This window comes from Triturus cristatus, chromosome 7 (assembly GCF_964204655.1).
Source record: "Triturus cristatus chromosome 7, aTriCri1.1, whole genome shotgun sequence".
Taxonomy (NCBI): Eukaryota; Metazoa; Chordata; class Amphibia; order Caudata; family Salamandridae; genus Triturus; species Triturus cristatus.
This window is the reverse complement of record NC_140590.1, coordinates 1,455,197,677-1,455,217,854: the sequence shown is the minus strand read 5'-3', so window position 1 is coordinate 1,455,217,854 and position 20,178 is coordinate 1,455,197,677. Positions and strand designations below refer to the sequence as shown.

At 44.1% G+C, this 20,178-nt stretch overlaps 1 protein-coding gene across 3 annotated transcripts in view; it reads left to right on the top strand.

Annotated features, from left to right (window-relative positions):
• Positions 1-20,178, top strand: part of LOC146812191 (C3a anaphylatoxin chemotactic receptor-like) — a 119,567-nt gene that overhangs the window by 65,081 nt on the left and 34,308 nt on the right. The window contains exon 1 of one of the 3 annotated variants that reach the window (XM_085619210.1): positions 16,161-16,283. The exons of the other annotated variants lie outside the window; for them this stretch is intronic. The gene's annotated coding sequence lies outside the window, so the exon portion shown is untranslated. Of the gene's footprint in view, positions 1-16,160; positions 16,284-20,178 lie in introns of those variants that run through there. 3 annotated transcript variants of the gene reach the window in all.

The window sequence follows — 20,178 nt, the reverse complement described above, 5'->3', positions numbered from 1 at the left end:
GTGGTAACCAGGAGGGCCTTAAAAGCCTCCTGGACAATCATAACACCCAGTTTAGCATAATTGGTGACGCAAAATGATGCGCACCAATGGAAAACACGGGCGGAGCACAAAGCGAGCTTCTGGAAACGTATTGATTCCAAGAACCCCTAAATGAAGCCTGCCCAGGTGCTGCTTGTGATACAACTGCAGTTTGCGGTTGTGTGTATTTGTGTTTGTGTATTTCTGGGTGCGTATAAAATAAAGGTTTATACCGCTATTGCCTGTATAATAACTGTTCTGCCTGTTTGCCGGAAACGTGCACCACGGTTACACATCGTGTACCTATTGTATGTGTGAGAATGTGTGCGTTATTGCACATACTCTTCCAACTCTGTGTGTGGGAGGGACCTACACTGATGTTAGGTAACCTAGCACCGCTGTAGCCCAGGCTGATCTGCGTAGTGGTGAACCTTGGTAAATTTGTTTCACTATATAAAAGCTAAAACAATTGGCATTGTCAAAGTGTGTTTGTACAACTCTCTGGTCAAGGCTTAAGTTTGGAAGTGCCTCTCAATGTTCTGCACCCTTGACAAGTAGCCAATCAGCATGTATGGTGCAGAATGTTGTCTATGAGAAGCTCACATTCTAAGGTTGTGCCTCGAAGGTGAGGTGTTGGCCATGCCTCGACTTCTTAGCTTTGTAACATTAGGCAGCTGGTGCTGCAAATACAATCTGACTGAGGAAGTGGGGTCAAGATTTGTAAACCCCGAAGAGTCATCCAGACTAGAGGGTGAAAAAATCCAGGTGAGTAGATTGATGAGTACAGGCCCCAGCTAGGCCCGCAAATACAAGGGTTCGCCCTCCTATGTACGAAAACTAGAAGGAAGTTGGCACGGAAACTGCAAATACAAAGACAGAGTTTATTAACCCTTAAGGGTGGTCCTACAACCTACACAACACTCTTCAGTATTGCATAGAGTAGCACAAAGAACTTGCGTACACGGTCCCCTTTTATACACAACAGAGGGGCTCATAAGTGGGTGGATACAACATAGAGCAAAATTCATTACCATTTATGGACATTTTCGATACAGGATCAATATATGGGCGGAGTTAACAATTTTCTGTGCCCGCGAAAACATGGTCAAACAAGGACTGACTGATAACAGATGTGGTCAAGTCTGGGCATGCGCCAGACGGACAAAGGAGCTATTTATAGACTGTTACTAGGCAGATTACAAGAGCAACTAGCGAAGAGGTAGGACTATTTTCGTGCAAAGCACGTGGAGACATGGCAATACAAAATGGAGTCCGGACATTAGTCAACATAAAACAAGAAACACGTTTTGACTGTAGAGAATTCATGTCTTCAGTGAATGCTTAATCACATCGCTGTTTTAGTTTTCAACAGACGACCCTTTCAGCATTTCCTGAAGACATTCGGCTTATTAGGATAATCATCATATATGTCAATTTTCATCATCTCTTCCACCTCCTTGTTTAAGTTTTTCTGATGGGTGACATTGGCAATAGCTTTCTTATCAGGAATACAAAATGACACACATAAAGAACAGACTAAGGGACCACACTGAATACAGATGCAGCAAGAAAACAGAACTGCTACAATAATACAGAGACCAGTTAAGACTTTCCATCCCCATGTAGTAATCAATGCCCAAAACCATCCAGAAAAGGTCCAAGTGCCATGTTCTGTATGAATCTCAGCTGCGATTTTATGCAATTTATTAATAGCGTTATAGACTGATGGCGTGTGGTCAGGAATAAATACACAACAACTACTTCCGATAATTCTACATGCTCCACCTCTGTCTGCTAACATAACATCTAATACCATACGATACTGTAACACAACAATTCTAGTGATTTGCAATTCTTCCGTAAGATTCCCAAGAGCAGCAGCAGCTTGATTCGTTACAGCCTCTACAACTCTTGTTAATCGTCGAACCTTCCTACTATTTAGGGCAGCTCCAACAAAGAAAAACAATCCTAAGTTAAAATCAACATACTGCTGTAAGCTAGTGTCGGTTTGGTCAACATCATCAATATATAGAGTACGTTTATACCTATTTACAGTTACATTGTTCAATAACTTCAAGTCTTTATGATAGGATGCAGGTGCTAAGAATACAGGGGGTAATAGGAACGCTACATAACATACTCCGGACCAGCCGGCGGGTAAGCGGTAATAACCTTTATTCCCACATACAAAGTACGTATTATGGGAAGCTAAAAAAGTACTATTATTTAATCCATCTATATTCAAAACAATAATACAATCACTAACACCAACAGGAATATGACCGACACTCTGGACACACAGGTCCGCTTGAGCTTGCGCCACTTGAATTACAAATTTCTCATTTCCAACAATGTCTCTGGTGTTCGTGAAGATGTAGGGGGTTGATTAATTATCTGGTCGATATTCTTCCCACTCCCATATTGTCCCATTAGCTTGTGGATAGCCTTCTTTATCTTGATGACATTCCTTATTAAGTCTAAAAAGTAGTCGTCCCACTGTAGGTTTCCGTGTGGCAAAAAGCAAAGTGTACCATGCTCTACAAGAGCCATTATGAGAGAAAGGAAGAGGTATGAACGGCGTTCCTCCTTTCTTCTGATGAGCTGGCATCATACCACATATCCAACAGTTCGTAGCATTTGTAGCAACATGGGTATGATGCAACATCTGGATAAAAGTATTATTCAAATAAGACTGACGATGCTTCAATTCTTGATACGGAAGGGTGTAAAAGTAGTGCTCCTCAGGCACTGGAGTAGTCAAAACAAGCAACTCACGGGCAGGAGTCACATCCTCAACAAACCACGTGGTTATACCAACAATAGCTACAATGATAATAAAACTTGTCGCACAAAAAATCTTCTTCTTCTCCATTTTGTAGTAAAAGTCAATATCTTCCTGAAACTAAAAGGTTGTCAGAACTCTTCCCCTTAGGCAGCCGTTGATTTCTTCACCAGCGAGCCAAGACGGGTGTTACTACACTAATTCAGGGCTGATTCCCCCCCCCCCTTGCCTCATTGGCTCTCCGTTTCAGTAACCTAAGGGCCGTTCTGACAACGTGTCCTGATACTGGGAAAAAATCACTTTCTCGGTCTGAGATGATATCTTCTTGCTCCAAGAATCGCTTGGTCCGGGAAGAGCTCCTCAGTGTCGTTCGGTTCCACAGCACGGCCTTTTTCTGCAGTCAGGATTTCTCGATGGCCGGTCAATACAGCAGGCTCCACTAATCCAGGTGGCAATTTACGACAGTGCAGGGAGTGGATCCAGTTCTTCCGATTGGAGACTCGCACAGCTGTCCTCATTGCGAGCAAGATTTGCTCAGGACCCAACCATCTCGGCTCCAGAGTGTTCGTCCTTTCAAACACCTTGAGCATAACATAGTCTCCAGGCCGGAGATTATGTCCTTCACCTGTGGACCGATCAGGGAGCGCTTCTCGAACCTGTTGATGAATAGAAACCAAATTATCAGTTAACTGTGCCAGATAATCATTCATCATTACACAAGGTACATCATACACTGACTTCGGTTTCGGTGGACCCCAAATATTCATTGGGCGTCCGAACACGATCTCATATGGCGTGAGACCAGTCCGAGAATGTGGTATCGATCTAATTGACAATAATGCCAGCGGTAAAGCGTCTGGCCAAGTCAAAGAAGTTGAAGCTTGGATCTTAGCGATCTTAAGCTTCAAAGTACCGTTATATTTCTCAACCAATCCCGCAGACTGAGGGTGAAACACTGCATGAAATTTCTGGGTGATTCCCAGTCCTTTCAGGACATACTTGATAACGTCTGCTATAAAATGAGGTCCGTTATCACTCGACAACAATCTACAAACACCATATCGAGGGAAGAACTCCTTCAATAGCATCTTGGCTGTAGTCATTGCAGTATTGTCTTTCGTAGGGTATGCCTCAACCCACTTACTGAAGGCACAAACCACTACTAGAACATACTTCAGATTGTTACAGCATTCAAGCTGAATGTAATCCATCTGCAAAACCTCAAAGGGTGCAGTAGGTATTGCAAATCCTCCTGCTGGAGTTCGTGTACCCTTTCCTGGGTTATACTTCAGGCAAATCATGAAAGTCTGCACTACCCTCTTTGCCGTGCTAGCGATCTCCGGATGCTCCCAAACTCGTGTGAGTAATTTTACAATCGCGGAAGATCCGACATGCATCATAGGTTGTACGAAAGCTGTGGGTAACTTCCATTTATCCATCTGCTTATTTCTCCAACACCCTTCATCATCCAGTTCTCCATCATTGGACCACTGCTCCCGTTCCTTATCGAAAGCAGTCCTCTGTATCTCTAGCACTTCTCTTCAGGCATTGTGCCATCTTTCTACCTGTGACTTCACAACATACATTGCAGTAGAGTCAGGCTGCATCGCAGTCTCTCGTGCCACCCGGTCTGCCAAAGCATTCCCTTCTCCAACTTTATCAACCACCTTTTTATGGGCACTACATTTAACTATAGAAATCTTCTTTGGATATGTTAATGCAGTCAAAAGGTTGTGAACTAACTCTCCATACATTATCTGTGCTCCATGTGACGTTAGAAACCCTCTCTCCTTCCAGAGTAGGCCAAAATCGTGCGCTACTCCGAAGGCATAGCGGCTATCTGTATAAACATTCACACACAATCCTGTACTGAGCTCACATGCTCGTGTTAATGCTATCGGTTCCGCTGCTTGAGCTGATTTCTGCGGTATGCGTGCTGTCTCCACTATTGTTTGTAATGTGGTAATTGCATACGCTGCTGAAGTCGTACCATCTGGTAGCTTCAGGCATGATCCGTCCACCCATAGTTCTCCATCTACATCTGTAAAGGGCGTATCCTGGAGATCAATACGACCCTTTGTCTGTTCCTCCGTCACGAGAATACAGTCATGTGCTTTTTGTGCTTCAGACTGAGTTTCCGGGAACGGCAACAATGTGGCTGGATTTAACGTTGCACACCTCTTCAACGTAATATGAGGAGCCAAAAGCGTCAATTCATATCCCGTTAAACGAGCACTGGTCAAATGCTGCGTCTTTGTCTGATTAAGCAGGGCATCAACAGCATGGGGAACTAATACTAACAGCTTATGAGATAACACAATTCCCTCACTTTGGCGTATTGACACAGCTGTCGCTGCAACCGAGCGAAAACAACCAGGCAATGCTCGGGCAACAGGGTCAAGTACGGCCGAAAAATATGCACAAGGGCGCTGCTTGTCGCCGTGCATCTGCACTAAAACTGATAATGCACATCCATCTCTCTCATGTACATACAATGTAAAGGGCTTCGTATAATCAGGGGTACCTAACACTGGTGCTGAACAAAGGGCTTGTCACAATTGCTGAAAGGCAATTTCACACTCATTTGACCAGGGAAGAGGAATTGGGGTATCTTTTGTCAAAAGTGCTAACAATGGTTTAACTATATATGAAAACCCCAATATCCATTGCCTACAAAAAAAAGCAAGACCCAAAAATGCACGCACGTCCTTCTGTGTGGAAGGTACTGGCGTGTCCAAAATTGCTTGAATACGATCTGGTGTGAGTGCACGCCCCTCCTTAGACTAAAGGTGACCCAAGTAAGTCACCTTTGGTCTACAAAATTGCAATTTCTTCTTCGACACTTTGTGATTGTGAGAAGCCAAAAAGGAAAGCAAGGATAACGTGCACTTCGCACATAGCTCAGGAGTGTCGGCCGTCAACAAGATGTCGTCGACATATTGTATAAGGGCTACACCATCAGGCAGAACAAAGGAATCCAATTGTCATTTCAATGCCTGACTGTAAATGCTAGGACTCTCTGTATAACCCTGAGGAACTCTACAAAATCGATAAGACCGATTATTCAAAGTGAAATAGAAAAGGTACCGGCTATCAGGATGAATAGGAATCGAAAAGAAAGCATTTTTTCAAATCGATAACCGAGAATGTGGTCGCCGTTGGCGGGACCAGAGTAAGCAATGTCGTAATATCAGAAACCACTGGCTACTGAGGTATCACTATCTTATTCACCTCCCTTAAGTCAATAATAAAACGATAAACCCTAGTATCAAAATGGGTAGAATAGGACTGTTGCAAACATTGTATGGAACTTCCTCCACTACTCCCACCTTAATCAAATCCTGCACAATCTGTATGAGTGCCTCCTCCCCCTCCTGGGAAATACGATATTAAGGGAGGCGTGGTAACACCGCACCCTCCTTGACACTAATGTGTACAGGCGGAATCACCATCTGTCCCACATCAGTATCCGAAGTGGCCCACAAATTGCGAGGGAGAGAAGCTAATACAGTATCCTCTGCAACCACACACATCCGTTCTGCCATGGGGTGATTATCATTTAATATCACACGTACTCCAGTAGGGGAGCAGCGGATCGTCGCTCTGAAGTGCTTAAGCATATCAAGACCCATAATGTTGTCAGGCGTGTTCGGAGCAAGCAAAAACGGACAGGGTGCAGAAAGTTGGTCAACATGAAATGCAAGGGGTTGGGATAGAGGGCTTCGAGAGAGTGTACCATGAAATCCTACCGATGTAACCATTAAGCCAGATGGGGGAGCCCTCGGAACCAATTGTTTGTACAGCGCACTGCGAGTAGCTCCTGTATCAACTAGGAACCGATCAGTAGAACCCAGAACATTTGCTGTAACATAATGACCCCTCTGATCAACTGGCACTTCAACTGATTCCAACCCCCACCCAACGCAATCCTATGCATGCTGCGAATCATGGTACCCAGGCCGGTCATTCCCAGACATTTGATACTGATTTTGCCGATCAAATACATTAGGTCTATCTCGTTGCTGCACGTTAGGATCAAGTCGAGCACGATCATTAGAATTCCCTCTGAAGTTCGAAAAGCCCCCTCTACCTCTCGGCGGTCCCTGACCACGTCCCTGACGAGATGCATATAATACCGGACAATCCCTGGCCCAATGACCCAACTGCTTGCAATACGCACATTGATTTCTATTAACATCCGACCGACCCGAAGGAGAACCATAAAATCCTCCTCTACCTCTCACAACACCCCGACGAGGCTGACCATACACTTGCGCTAACATCACCTTAGTTTTCAAATCCTTCGATTTCTTCTCCTCATGACCCTTCGCTTCTTGTTCCTGACGCTCATAATACTGAGCCATAGTCAGGAGGGATGCCGGAGACGAGGTGGAACAAGAGCTTTCACTCGCTTTTAATCGAGCTGCTACTCCCGGTAATAAATTCGCCACATATTTATCAACAAAAAGATGTCGACCCGTATCATCCGTAAGTGACTGACCACTGAAATCATTAAACGTTTCCTCAAAGCGCGTAAAGAAGTCTGAAACTGATTCATCGACCTTCTATTTACACGAGGCTAACATATTCCAGTCAATCTTTTTAGGGGGAATAATCGTTTTCAACTTAGTCAAGATAGCAGCAGGAAGATCTAAAATAAGCTGGGGCGGTTTTTGCACGGGCTTTCTCTCCCTATCCTCATCCTCAATCTCAGACCATTTGGCCTTAAAAACGGCTTGATCATCCACCTTCCGCACAGATCGCCACATATCCGGTGGTAAAATGAGCCCAAAGAACAAATCTATATCTGCTAAAGTCATAGTACAAGAATTCAAGGCCCCTTCGACCTCCTCATAAAAGGCCGCTGGATTCTTGCGGGGGTCAGGCAACGCATTCTTCAATGCCATAACATCAGTCCTATGCCAGGGAGTATAAACCCAATTATACACTAAATATCCCCTAGCATCGGGGGAAGACGTGTCTGAACTAGTTCCCGCTCCTTTAGGAGGAACATACAAAGGTGCTGCCTCTCGCATCGGTTTAGCATGCACTAGTTCGCTCTTATCTGAATGGGAGGTAGACGACTGTTGTCCGTCCGCCTGCGAATGCAACCGCTCCTCCTCTCTCCGTTGGCGCGCTTTTTCTCTCAGCCGAAGCATCTCGTCCCGTAGCGCAAACAGCCGGCGGACCGCATCAGGTACCTGGGAAGGAGATAAAGCACCCGTTCGTAATGCTTTAGAGTCAGATACTACATCCTCAGGTTCAAGGACATCAGAATATTTCCGAAAAGCATCTACCACTTTGTCAGAAAACGTTTCAGCAAAATATAACTTTTCCCTATCCTGCCATCCCTCCAAGGACGGCAATAATTCCGCCATAGATATTTTATTGGTGAGCGCACGCATAGAAAGCCTCCGAAGCTCACCCATACACTCAGTCGATAACATGGACCGTGTGGCTACCTTATCCGGAACCGATCCAGAATCCTGTGACCTCGGGGCAGACGCGCCAACATAAGGGGGCGGAGAGCGATCTAATAAATAAAAATCATCTTCAAGATTAGTAAGGACAGGATAAAGTGGCTGGCGGACAGCATATTGACCCGATACTTGCAACCTACGCTCTTTCTCTTGTCTCTCCGCCAGTTCTCTTTCCTCCCGACGCTTCGCTTCCTGCGCTCTCACATGATCATTTTTCCGTTGCTCTTTATCAATCAGCGCTTTCTCACGTTTCTCCCGCTCACACACTTCCTTCACCCATAACCGCACACATTCAAACATGTCTTGCCTAGCATGCCGTTTACACATACACTGTTCCACATACTCAATCTTACGCATATCAAACGATCCATACAAAGGCCATCGTAACTCAGGATCCTTTTTGGTGTATTTCCTCCACACTGTGCTGTACATTATAGAGGAAAGACCATGCTTCACATACATATCCCTATTAGGAGTCCCCTCTGGGGGTCTGGAGCAGATTCCTCAAGATTTAACCGGTTTCCAAAGCAGCAGCACCACTTACGGAGTGCGCTAAAAGCAGGCATGCTCAAAAATAATGCAAAATATGCAGTATTATCAAAAATGGCACTTAAACGTTGCGCCGTTCAAATTTAAACAACTCCGGAGAAATATCTCCACATTACCTGCCTATATGTGTTGCAACGCATATATTCCCACAGTAATCAATACAAAATATGACCGGTCATCACAAATCAAACTCAAATAGCCAACCCAGGCTTCAAAACTCGGAGCAAGTACCGTACAACGGTTCTTACCAATCAAGAGCGTCCAGATTCCAACTGCCAAGTTCCAAAATTCGCCCAAACGGCTATCACGCGGCAAACCGACAGAAGAGGTCTCAGTCGAGGACCGGCGCCACCCAGATGGTCAGCTCGGAAGGGAAGGAAGAAAAACCTCGGGATGCCAGGACTAAAATCGCCGCTGGCAGTGATCACATCCCTGGCCAAATTCCTCACCTTCGTCACGACCAGTCCTTCGAGCATCCGAGTCGCCGATGAGCCCCACGTGACGGGCGCCAATTGATGAGTACAGGCCCCAGCTAGGCCCGCAAATACAAGGGTTCGCCCTCCTATGTACGAAAACTAGAAGGAAGTTGGCAAGGAAACTGCAAATACAAAGACAGAGTTTATTAACCCTTAAGGGTGGTCCTACAACCTACACAACACTCTTCAGTATTGCATAGAGTAGCACAAAGAACTTGCGTACACGGTCCCCTTTTATACACAACAGATGGGCTCATAAGTGGGTGGATACAACATAGAGCAAAATTCATTACCATTTATGGACATTTTCGATACAGGATCAATATATGGGCGGAGTTAACAATTTCCTGAGCCCGCGAAAACATGGTCAAACAAGGACTGACTGATAACAGATGTGGTCAAGTCTGGGCATGCGCCAGACGGACAAAGGAGCTATTTATAGACTGTTACTAGGCAGATTACAAGAGCAACTAGCGAAGAGGTAGGACTCTTCTCGTGCAAAGCACGTGGAGACATGGCAATACAAAATGGAGTCCGGACATTAGTCAACATAAAACAAGAAACACGTTTTGACTGTAGAGAATTCATGTCTTCAGTGAATGCTTAATCACATCGCTGTTTTAGTTTTCAACAAGATGACAGACAGTGTACTTTCTACATGGTTTCGGCACTTACAGCTTCGAGCACTTTCTATTCGTAGACAGCGTTGTAATGCCACCAAGTAAACTGCAAACAAACTGCAAAGCATGACCTGTCTTTACCCAAACCTGCAGAGCTTGAGCCGTAGAGAAACATTACTGATGGCGTTCAGCCCAAGCTGCAGTAACTGCAGACAGCCTTCAGCTGCAGCACATCACCTGTTTAATGTATGTGAATGCCACGCTTTCACAGTCAGAGCCTGTGCACACATGGAGCATGTATTGCCTCTATCCCAAGGCGCTGCACTTCTACCGTGCCGAAACATGTCCAGCTCTTATTCCCATCTGCAGCACCTGTACACTACAGAAGCATGGACATGTTCAGAGGTGGCATAGTAGATGTGAACTGCAGACATAGTCCCTGATTGCACCCCAAGATGCAGCATCTGTCTACTGCATTGCTTTTTAGTTGCAGCACAGAACCTATGCACCACAGATGCAGACACTTCCTTTATCATAGCTCCATCGCCTGTGTACTACAGAAGCATGAACTTCTTCAGAGGCAACATAGCAGATGTGAACTGCAGGCTCATTCTTGGTCTACCTCCCAGGATGTAGCATCTGTGTACATCATTGCTTTCAGTTGCAGCATAGCACCTATGCACCTCAGATGCAGGCACTTCCTATACCATAGCTCTAGCGCCTGTGTACTACAGAAGCATGAACTTCTTCAGAGGCAACATAGCAGATGTGAACTGCAAGCATATACTCTGTCTGCACCTCAAGATGCAGCATCTGTGTACTGTATTGCTTTCAGTTGCAGCATAGCACCTGTGCACTACAGATGCAGACACTTCCTATACCATAGCTCTAGCGCCTGCACACAACAGAAGCATGAACTTCTTCAGAGGCAGCATAGCAGATGTGAACTGCAGGTACATTCTCTCTCTGCACCTCAAGATGCAGCCTCTCTGTACTACACTGCTTTCAGTTGCAGCACAGCACCTATGCACTACAGATTGAGGCACGTCCTTTATCATAGCTGCAGCTCTTGTAAACTGCAGGCTCATGCTCTGCTTTATTCTCTGCTACATTACCTGTGAGCTGCAGTGACTTTCTCGACAGTGTCTTGGCTCTCAACAGTAGGAGCATGTCCTAACACCTCTACAAGCCTACAGCATTGCCCCCTCTACTGCAGGAAGTAGCCGCGCTGATGTAACCCATGACTGAGCATGTTTTGCACTGTTAGTGGGTTACTCCTGAGCAGGAAATCTAAGGAATTGCAGCAGAGCTCTGCGGGTGTGCGCTGACATTGAGTGCAGCTGCTATTGGTGGCCATAAGCCCGGAAACTCGTTAGGTCCAGGACTAACTAAGGATTAACTGCAGGGCTTTAAGTGGGCCGGGTCTCACTGCGTCTGAGCACTGGCAGTTTTTTAAAGGGTGCCTCGAAACGGGTCTCTGTCGGGCTCTGTTTTGTGCCCTGGCACAGGCGTCCCATTTTTCCCCACACTGCAGTGACAGCAGGCTCATCGATGTCTGCGTGCTCACACTGCTCACTTCCCACTAGTGGAGACGTTACCGCATGACGTCATGCCAGGTGAGTTGTATGGGAAGAGAAATCCTTTAAAGAGAGTCATTGTCTCTTTGGATTTCCCTTCTCTTTTTAAAACGCAGGAGAGGCAACATTCTCGTGGTGTCGCCAGGGCTTTAAGTAGAAGCTTTTTCAATATTATATACTAGTCATAGTTTTTGCTTATTTATCTTATGCAACTAACAACCATTGACAAAGCCAATAGTCCTGACTTGTTGTAGGTATGATGTTACTTGCTGTATCATATATCTGAATGAAATGACAGAAACAGCAAAATACAGGTGGGGTGGTGCACTATGCTAAGCACAGATTTTTAGCTTAAGCGTTTTTAAACCACGCCCTTATTTACACTGGCCCCTTTGAGATACCCTCCAGTGTTTTCATCCCACTTAAAGCCCTGGTTAACTGACATCCAATGGTTATTACTGAAAATGTCAGAATGGGCCATTCAACTGGTTGTCAGACAGTCCCATGTTTTCCGGGGGACATACCCGCTCAAACATTATCCCACTGCATTCTGGGGATTTGAACCTCTGTTCATTGCAACATAATCTAATTCTGCTTAGGGTCTGCTGATTTACAGGACATCGCGACCACTGATCTGTTTTCAAAAGGGGTGAAAAGCCACACTAAAGTTAAGTTTTGGCCGACCAAATTCTGCCCCAAAAATTTACTTTTAGTTTGCAAATGTAATCAATAAATTTTGCAGGAACCTATGGCCGCCAGTGAAGTTGTGCAATGTTCACAAACGTAGCAAGTTTGCTAAGCGCAAAGCGGGTCGACTCAGTTTCAACCGCTACACTGGCGGAATTTTAATTCGCCACATCGTTAACTCTGGCGATTCGGCCGCGGAAAAAGCAGGAGTTCAAATTCAGTTGGCAGTGGATACAACAAACTAAGGAACGAAAATGTTAATTTGCTACTGCCAGCCCTGTCAGATGATAGCCTATTTAGGACGGAGTGCGATAGCGTGCCCCTGCCAAACCACTAATGATCCATTATTCCATTTGAAAACTTTATTTCGGCCACTAGGGCCATAAAAGCAGCAATACATTTCATCAATTATGAAATGACATCATCTGTCATGTGACATCCCCAGACAAGCACTCAGGCACACAGGCATCAATTACTTACAGATTAATTTAAACAAGTGTATCTTACATTTGAGTGTCAGGGTCCTTTTACATTTTTGTATTGGGAATATGAAAACATCATTGGTCAATTATGGTGTGAGTGTGATGATGTCGTAATCAGACCACGCTTAAACTAAGGCAAAGGTGGCATAAGTGTGACTTTGTGCCATTGTCAAGCTGTGCACCACTTGGGTATACTAGGGTGAGAGTTTAATAATGTACCCAGATCAGTGTGATCATTGTCATCCTGACCCCATCAGGAGAAAACGATAGAGTTAAAGGTCCTGGACTAGCATTGGCTGTGATGTCATTTAGTGTAGACAGGTTCCATACAAATGTAATAGGAACTTGTAATTTATTCAGGAAACAAGACAAAGAGAGGCAGATTACAGGAGCCCAAAGCCTAACTGACCCAGAGCTTGAACATTCATAACATAGCAAGAAGGAGATTCCATGGCACAATGTCCACTAGCCAGTCCTGGCCCAAATGGATACCAACAATGGTTGTGCGACATAATTCCGCATCACAAAAAGGCAGAGATGGTTAATGTGACTAATTATGAACAAGATGAAAAAGAAGTTCCCAAACATACATCAGTACGACAATAAAATGAGTAATAACATTGGTATCACTCACAGTGGTGACCGGCACGGCTCGCGGGTGTCGGGGCAGGCGCTTCTATCTCACAATGCAACCGCGACGGTTGCCACGACCAACTTGCATTGGCTACAACACAAAGCTTACTGTCTCCGAGTTTGTCAATGCTTTAGCTGACCCGTACTGATGCGATTGGCTGGAATTGTTAGACTCTGTCGTGTTCTGTATCGCAGTAGCCCAGAACCGAGCTAACGAGTCGGAGGAACAGTGTTTTCACCTTATTCCTGTAATTTAAAGGCTATTTTGAACAGTAACTATTTTGACAGTATTGTATGTTTTGATTTTTGGCATTTTTGGTCTTGTTGGTTTAGATAAAGTTTTGCTTATCTTTCTAAACTGGTGTAGTATCCATTTATAGTGTTTTCACTGTGTTACTGTATGCATGCACAAATGGTTTACACACTGCCTCTGAGATAAGCCTGTCTGCTGGTGCCAAGCTAATAAGGGGGTGAGCAAGGGTTATTTTAGAAGTGAATCCCCCTTACCCTGACTAGGAAGAAGGGTCGTTACTTGGACAAAGGTGCCTACCTTTCTCAACCAGAGACCCCCATTTCTAACATCCACAAATAACAGTTTAACAAATAAAAGAGGCAAACAGTCAGGATGAACGACTGGTACAGACGCCATATTTGTATTAAACTATAGACACCATAAACAGCAATGCATCCTCACACACAAACTATGGACATCATGACAGCGCTCGACCCACACAAACCAAAAATAAACTACCAATAAAAACGCAATCCAGACATGTATCCACAATAACAGAGTTCCTAAACAATTTAAGCCTGCGCCTTTTGAGCACATTACAAAATCATGCACCCCAACCTTCTCCTCCAGTGAACGTGCAGCATCATCATGCACAAATACTGTCATTGGAACACTTAACAATAGGCCTCCGAGGTAAGCATCTCACTTCAAATCAGGACAACTGTCACTAAACTTAGTAGGTACACAGCCCCACTCACAGCACTTCATACCATGGGCAAAGGACTGGAGCACTTATCAAACTGAACTCAATAGATCCTGGTTATTACAATCATGCAATGAGTGGAACTGTACAAGCGGAACACCCTACGAGGAAGCCATATTCACAATGCAACGGTAAAGTGGCCATAAGAAATAAATGATAAAAGCCTAGCAGGGAAAGATACTCCATGGCAAGCATGCCCCATCTCACCTTATCCACTAGGAAACTCTAAAGAAAACGCTGCCCCAGAAATTTGTTGGCCATAAAAAGCACTATTGCAATGAAAACACCAGTAAGCCATATCCTGGATTGGCTAGCTTAGCCTAACAGCCAAAAACATGTAACAGAGCAGAACTAACACATTATTGGCTCTTGAAAAGAAGCTCCACTGTAGAAGTACTCAAAACATGCCAAATGTACCAGCAGAAATACAATTAAGGCGAATTCAAGCACCACTGGTATTACTAGCTGCAACAACTAATTATGATGTAGGAATCGCTCAAAATAGAGTACTAAGGGACAAGCATGCCATACTTTGTGATAACTGAAAAGCTCATCGTCTTAGGCAATAAATTCAGGTCCTATACTTCTCTCACTCTTTTTAGACAAAGCTTAGATAACTGGGAAAAAAAAAACTTCCTAAGGACTGTTTGCTGAGGATTTTGATGGTTGACCACAATAACTTTTAAAGGTCAACCTTTCTGTATGACGCCAGCTCCATTGTCCTCACCTGCTTAGCTCCATTTCAAAGCAAAGACTGTAATCTTTGGAATCCAGAGTGGCTACATTAACAGCATCCTGCTCAGTGCTTTAAGTGGGATGAAAAAGGTGTTGGGGTTCTAAAACCAGTGAGGAGAGAGAATTGCCTCATTGAAACCTTTACAAAAGGTGCAACCTTCGGAACTTAGAGCACTGCCTAATGCATGTGAAATAGGCTTCTGTGCATGACAGATTATGATATGGTGTCTTACTGGAAAACGCCCATCAAAAAGCAGAACATTTTAACTAACAGTTTATTCAACCATTTTATCATTGGCCATAAGCAATAAACATGTCGACTACGCAAATTTTATAAAAAGTCAAAACATTAAATTTTAATGAAATAGTGCTTTGGGCACTGGGACACCAGATATAAACAGCAGTATCCACCATATTGCTTGGCCCTGTGTCACAAAAGTGGCTTTTATTAACAATGTATTGCAGAACTAGCGTGTGACAGGGAGCCAGGTACAGGTGCTTTTTTCCGTCAGCAGGTAAATCGGGCCCCAAAGGGTCCCACAGGGCCCTACAGGGCCCTAGCTAAACGTACAATTTTTGCTTTACCAGGACCTGGACCTGCAGGTCCTAACCCACTTAGGGCATTGATCTTGCATATTTCAACTAATGTTGCTCTGTGGAGTCTAGTTTTGTCTATCTCATTTTACAGATATTCCGCTGTGGCTGCTTTCATTGGGTTAGAGATACAACTGCTTCTTGTTGCTAGAACATTTGACCAAGTCAATTGGCTTTTGAATGATATTGGCACCCTATCTAAAGAACAAGCTTAAGGTTCAGTGTGTGGTTCATGGGTCCAGATATAGCAATAGTCCTCTTTTTTAAGGTATTAGCTCTTCCTTTACATCCATAGGAGGTCTTAAGGGTTTGGCTTTGTGTTGCCCTAACAGTTCCTTACTTCCATAAACATCAAGGAGGAGGCTGGGCTTTTTCTGTCCTTGCGCTGGCATTGTGGAACTTCTTGACTCGCGACCATTGTCAAATTTCATCTCACATTGTCTATCACAGCTGGCTAAAAACGTGTCTACTTCATGCATTTAGTGGTTTGTGACCTCTTGCTGAGCTCGGTATACATCTTTCTGCCTCATAGGTGTACTGATACAGTCCCGGCTGGATTTTAATAACGCCCTCTACGTGGGAGCCCCAGAGCTGACTCTACGGAAGTTACAGGTGGTGCAGAACTGCGCAGCCCGTACCCTGCTTAAGATTCCAGGTACGCAATCAGCTAGACCTGGACTAAAAAGTCTACACTGGCTGCCGGTGAAGCAGAGAGTGGCTTTTAAGGCATTATGTATCTCACATCGTGCCTTCTGGAAAACAGGTCCAGCAATAAATGACAATCTAGTCACCCGCTATCACCCAAGCAGGAATCTACGCTCCACGGAAGCCTTCTTGGCCGTGGTCCCGAAAGTTAAGAGAGCTAGAACTGGAGGCAGAATGTTCACTCTGAACGCCTCAAAAATGTGGAATTCACTCCCTCTACAACTCCGGTCCAACCCTAACTTGCACTCTTTTCGCAAACAATTGAAGACTCTTCTGTTTGCTAGGTCCAACCTGTCCTAAAAACTTCTGCTGTACCTCCCAACTCTGTCTACATCCTCAGCGCTTGGACGCCCGTGGGGCAGCAATCGCGCTATACAAATCGATATACAATACAATACAATACAATACTATCAATTTGTCGTTATAATAACGGCTTGCCAAAATATTGTGGCCATGTTATCAACTTGAAACATTTCATCAAGGTAATTTTATGTGGAGTTAAGAACAGTAAATGAAACTTTTCTCTATGAACTTTGGTTGGTGATATGTTGGTAGTCATTGTCAATGGATAGAATATGTTGGCAGGTCGACATTAAAACCACAGTATTGTGAAGTACATTCATCTCATTCAGCACCAATTTGGTATGTAAGTGCTTGAACTCTAACAGTCCACAATCACTTGTACAGTAACCTCTGGGACTAGGTTAAGTAACAAAATATGTTTTTAATTTATTTGAAAACGTAAAGCAGTCTTCTCTATGCACACATTCAGAGTCTAGCTAGTATTACAAATAGGTCTCTGCTTTTACCAATAGGGAAGTATATAAAAATATTGATATTCAGGCTTTTTGTCATACATATTACAACGCTGGTCATTTCCCTGCCTATACTGAGGTGCAGGAACAGACTCCGCAGCAGGTGCAGGCGGGGAGATGACTGAAAAAATTAAATTACTCACAGGGGGGCACAGGTGGAGGTCACCAGCGGCGGCCCCTCCACTATGGCGGAGGAGCGTCGTCGCCCCCTCCTGCAGCCAAAAAAATGACAAATAATACCATAATAAATGTTTTTATATTTTCATTTTAATTTGCCTGTCGAAGATGATAGGCTGGTGGAGGTGTACTTTGGTCTGTAATCAGTGCGCATGACAGTTTGGCTGGCCGTCTCAGGACTACCAAACGGTCATGCACACTGAAGCTCTCTCCAACCCAAGCTGCGTTGCTGGGTTGGAGAGAGCATGCACCGGCTCCCAGTCTCTCTGGGAGCGCAAATCCATGGCGCTCAGGCCAATCCTGACGCTGCTTTCATGCAGTGTCAGGATAGGCCGCAGGGGATTCTGCCAGTCTGTGCCTGCAGTTCATGGAGCCAGATCGAAGCGCCGGAGCATGGATGCTGGTAAATTATTTATTTATTTATTTAATTTTTATTTTGTTGCCCTCCTGAAGGAAAAAAGTACCTGTACCCGACTCCCTGTCACATGCTACTTCTGCAATACAATGTTATTGGAAGCCACTTTTGAGACACGGGGCCAAGCAACAAGGTGGATATTGCTGTTTAAAGCAAGTATTGGCTTTCTGCTCCCATGTTTTTAAATTGCACTGAAGCTTGAAGTATAGCAATAGCTACACCATGCTTACAGTTTCTATTGAAAAGAAAATCCCTTATAAATAGAAACTATAAGCATGGTGTAGCTACTTCTATATTTCAAGCTTCCGTGTGATATGAAAGCAGAGAAGCAGAAAGGCAACACCTGTGAGAGACGTTCAAAAGCCAGATGGAATTCTTACAGCATGCTAACAGGCAAATGAGGGATCTCTCTATTTTGAATGAGTGGGTATCAACCAGCATTGTGTATCCCCTTCTAGACTGCCAAAGCGCTGTTTTGAAACTGCAAACCACACTCATAGGGCCATACTTTCTGTAATGTTCCCTGATTTCTAGAAGTTTAGTATGTAATGTTGGTAAGGTTAGGTTGAGAACACTCCAGCTCTAGCTAAAACTCTTGAGATGGTTGTAACTACCCAAGTATACTCACTTGGAACAGAATAATAGCGCCAGTAACTTCCACTTGAGATGCGCCCCCAAAGGGGGCTCGAAAATATATCCCTTTTTGTAGAGCTGAAAAAATCTGCTTGCTGCACTTGACCAGGGACTGGCTTATGTATTGACCCACCTTGATCTGTCAGCAGTAATCTGGCTTGCAACTAATTGGGCAATCATCTGTAGCTTCAGTAGATTGCCACTCCATTTGTTCGGTTTCCTCCTGTCCAACAATGGCAGCAGGTAAAATGCTTGGTTACTTGTTTATTTCCATCTTCCTCTCCTGTGGAGTCCATCAATGCCCAGCACTGTCACCAACCATAGTCAATGTCCAAATATTATACCTCACAAACATCATCAAAATCTTTAATGTGGGGCACCACATATATGCTGAAAACACCCAAATACACACCAACATTAAAAATTAATCAAGTGTCTGTCAATCATCATCCATTGCTGAGCCTGAATCAAGAACCTGTGGCAAGACTTGCTATATCTCAATGCATTAACAACTGACTTCCTTTCAGTAGGCTCAGATGACCGATAATTCCTTCAGCTCTCCACCCTTTGTGGACATGCCATCATCTTCCTTTCAAAAAGTTTGTGTCTTTTCAATGAAACTACAGATGAACTACACAACTAAAATATAATTGTACCACCTGGTCATCATACAGGGATATCTGCCTTAACAAATCCTACATCAAGGATCACAATTTTTACAGGCGTTGCAATTGCAAGATCATCTTCAACATAATCTATGTAGACCTACCAGGAGATGACAGGCAGGATCCAGAGAGTGCAAAATTATGTTCCCAGCTGCATCCTTGCCAAATATATCCTATTTCTTGCATATTGATGTGGCATAAACTAAGGGCCAGATATATGACCAGTGTAAATTGCAACTCGCAATTTGCGCTCGATTGTGCGTCGCAATTTATAATGTATAACAGTGTCAGAGACACTGATTACACTTCCCATGAATATTAACGAGGCACTCACAATTTGCGACCCCATTGGAAATGGCTGGCCCTCCCAGGGATGGTGGACTGCTGTGCTCAGCAGACCTCCATGTCAGGGACTGCTTTTGAATAAAGCACATTTAAAAAAAAATGCAGCCTGTTTTCCTTAAAGGAAAACTGGATGCATTTTTTAAAAAAATGAAACGTTTTCGTTTCATTTTTTTAAGAGCAGGTAGTGCGCGAGCATAATTCTGATTGGTGGTTAAATGTCAGCCAACGTTCGAATCGGTCGAAATCAGGAAGTGTTGGCTGCCATTTTGTTTGTTTTCAGTGCGAGAGTGAAAAAGGAAGGTGAAAAGGAAGGTGGCAAATGTGAAAAGGGGGCAGGGTAGAGAGTTCCTGACCCCCTAGCCTTTGTCAGGGGGTCCCTGAAGGATCCCGAAGGCAGAAAAAAAAAATTCAATTTTTTGTCAAAAAATCACGGGGTGCGCGCACGGTGCGCGAACGGTGCGCGCACCTTGAAAAACCCTAACAAAAAAAATTTGAATACGTAGTTTATTGTAAAATAAATATATAAAAAATATAATAATACATATATAACTTAGCATTTAAAAAACCGTACAAATTCACTGAAAAAACCATAGGTTTCACACACGTTATAGTTAGGAATTAGCATGTAAAAAACCTTGCAAATTCACTAAAAAACCATAGGTTTCACACATGTTATAGTTAGCTGGACATTTCACTCGTAAAAAACCAATGAAATTCCCCCGTTATAGTTAGCTCAGATAACTATAACTCGCGCGACCGCCACTCTATCCAAAGGATGATGTCATCAGTGATGTC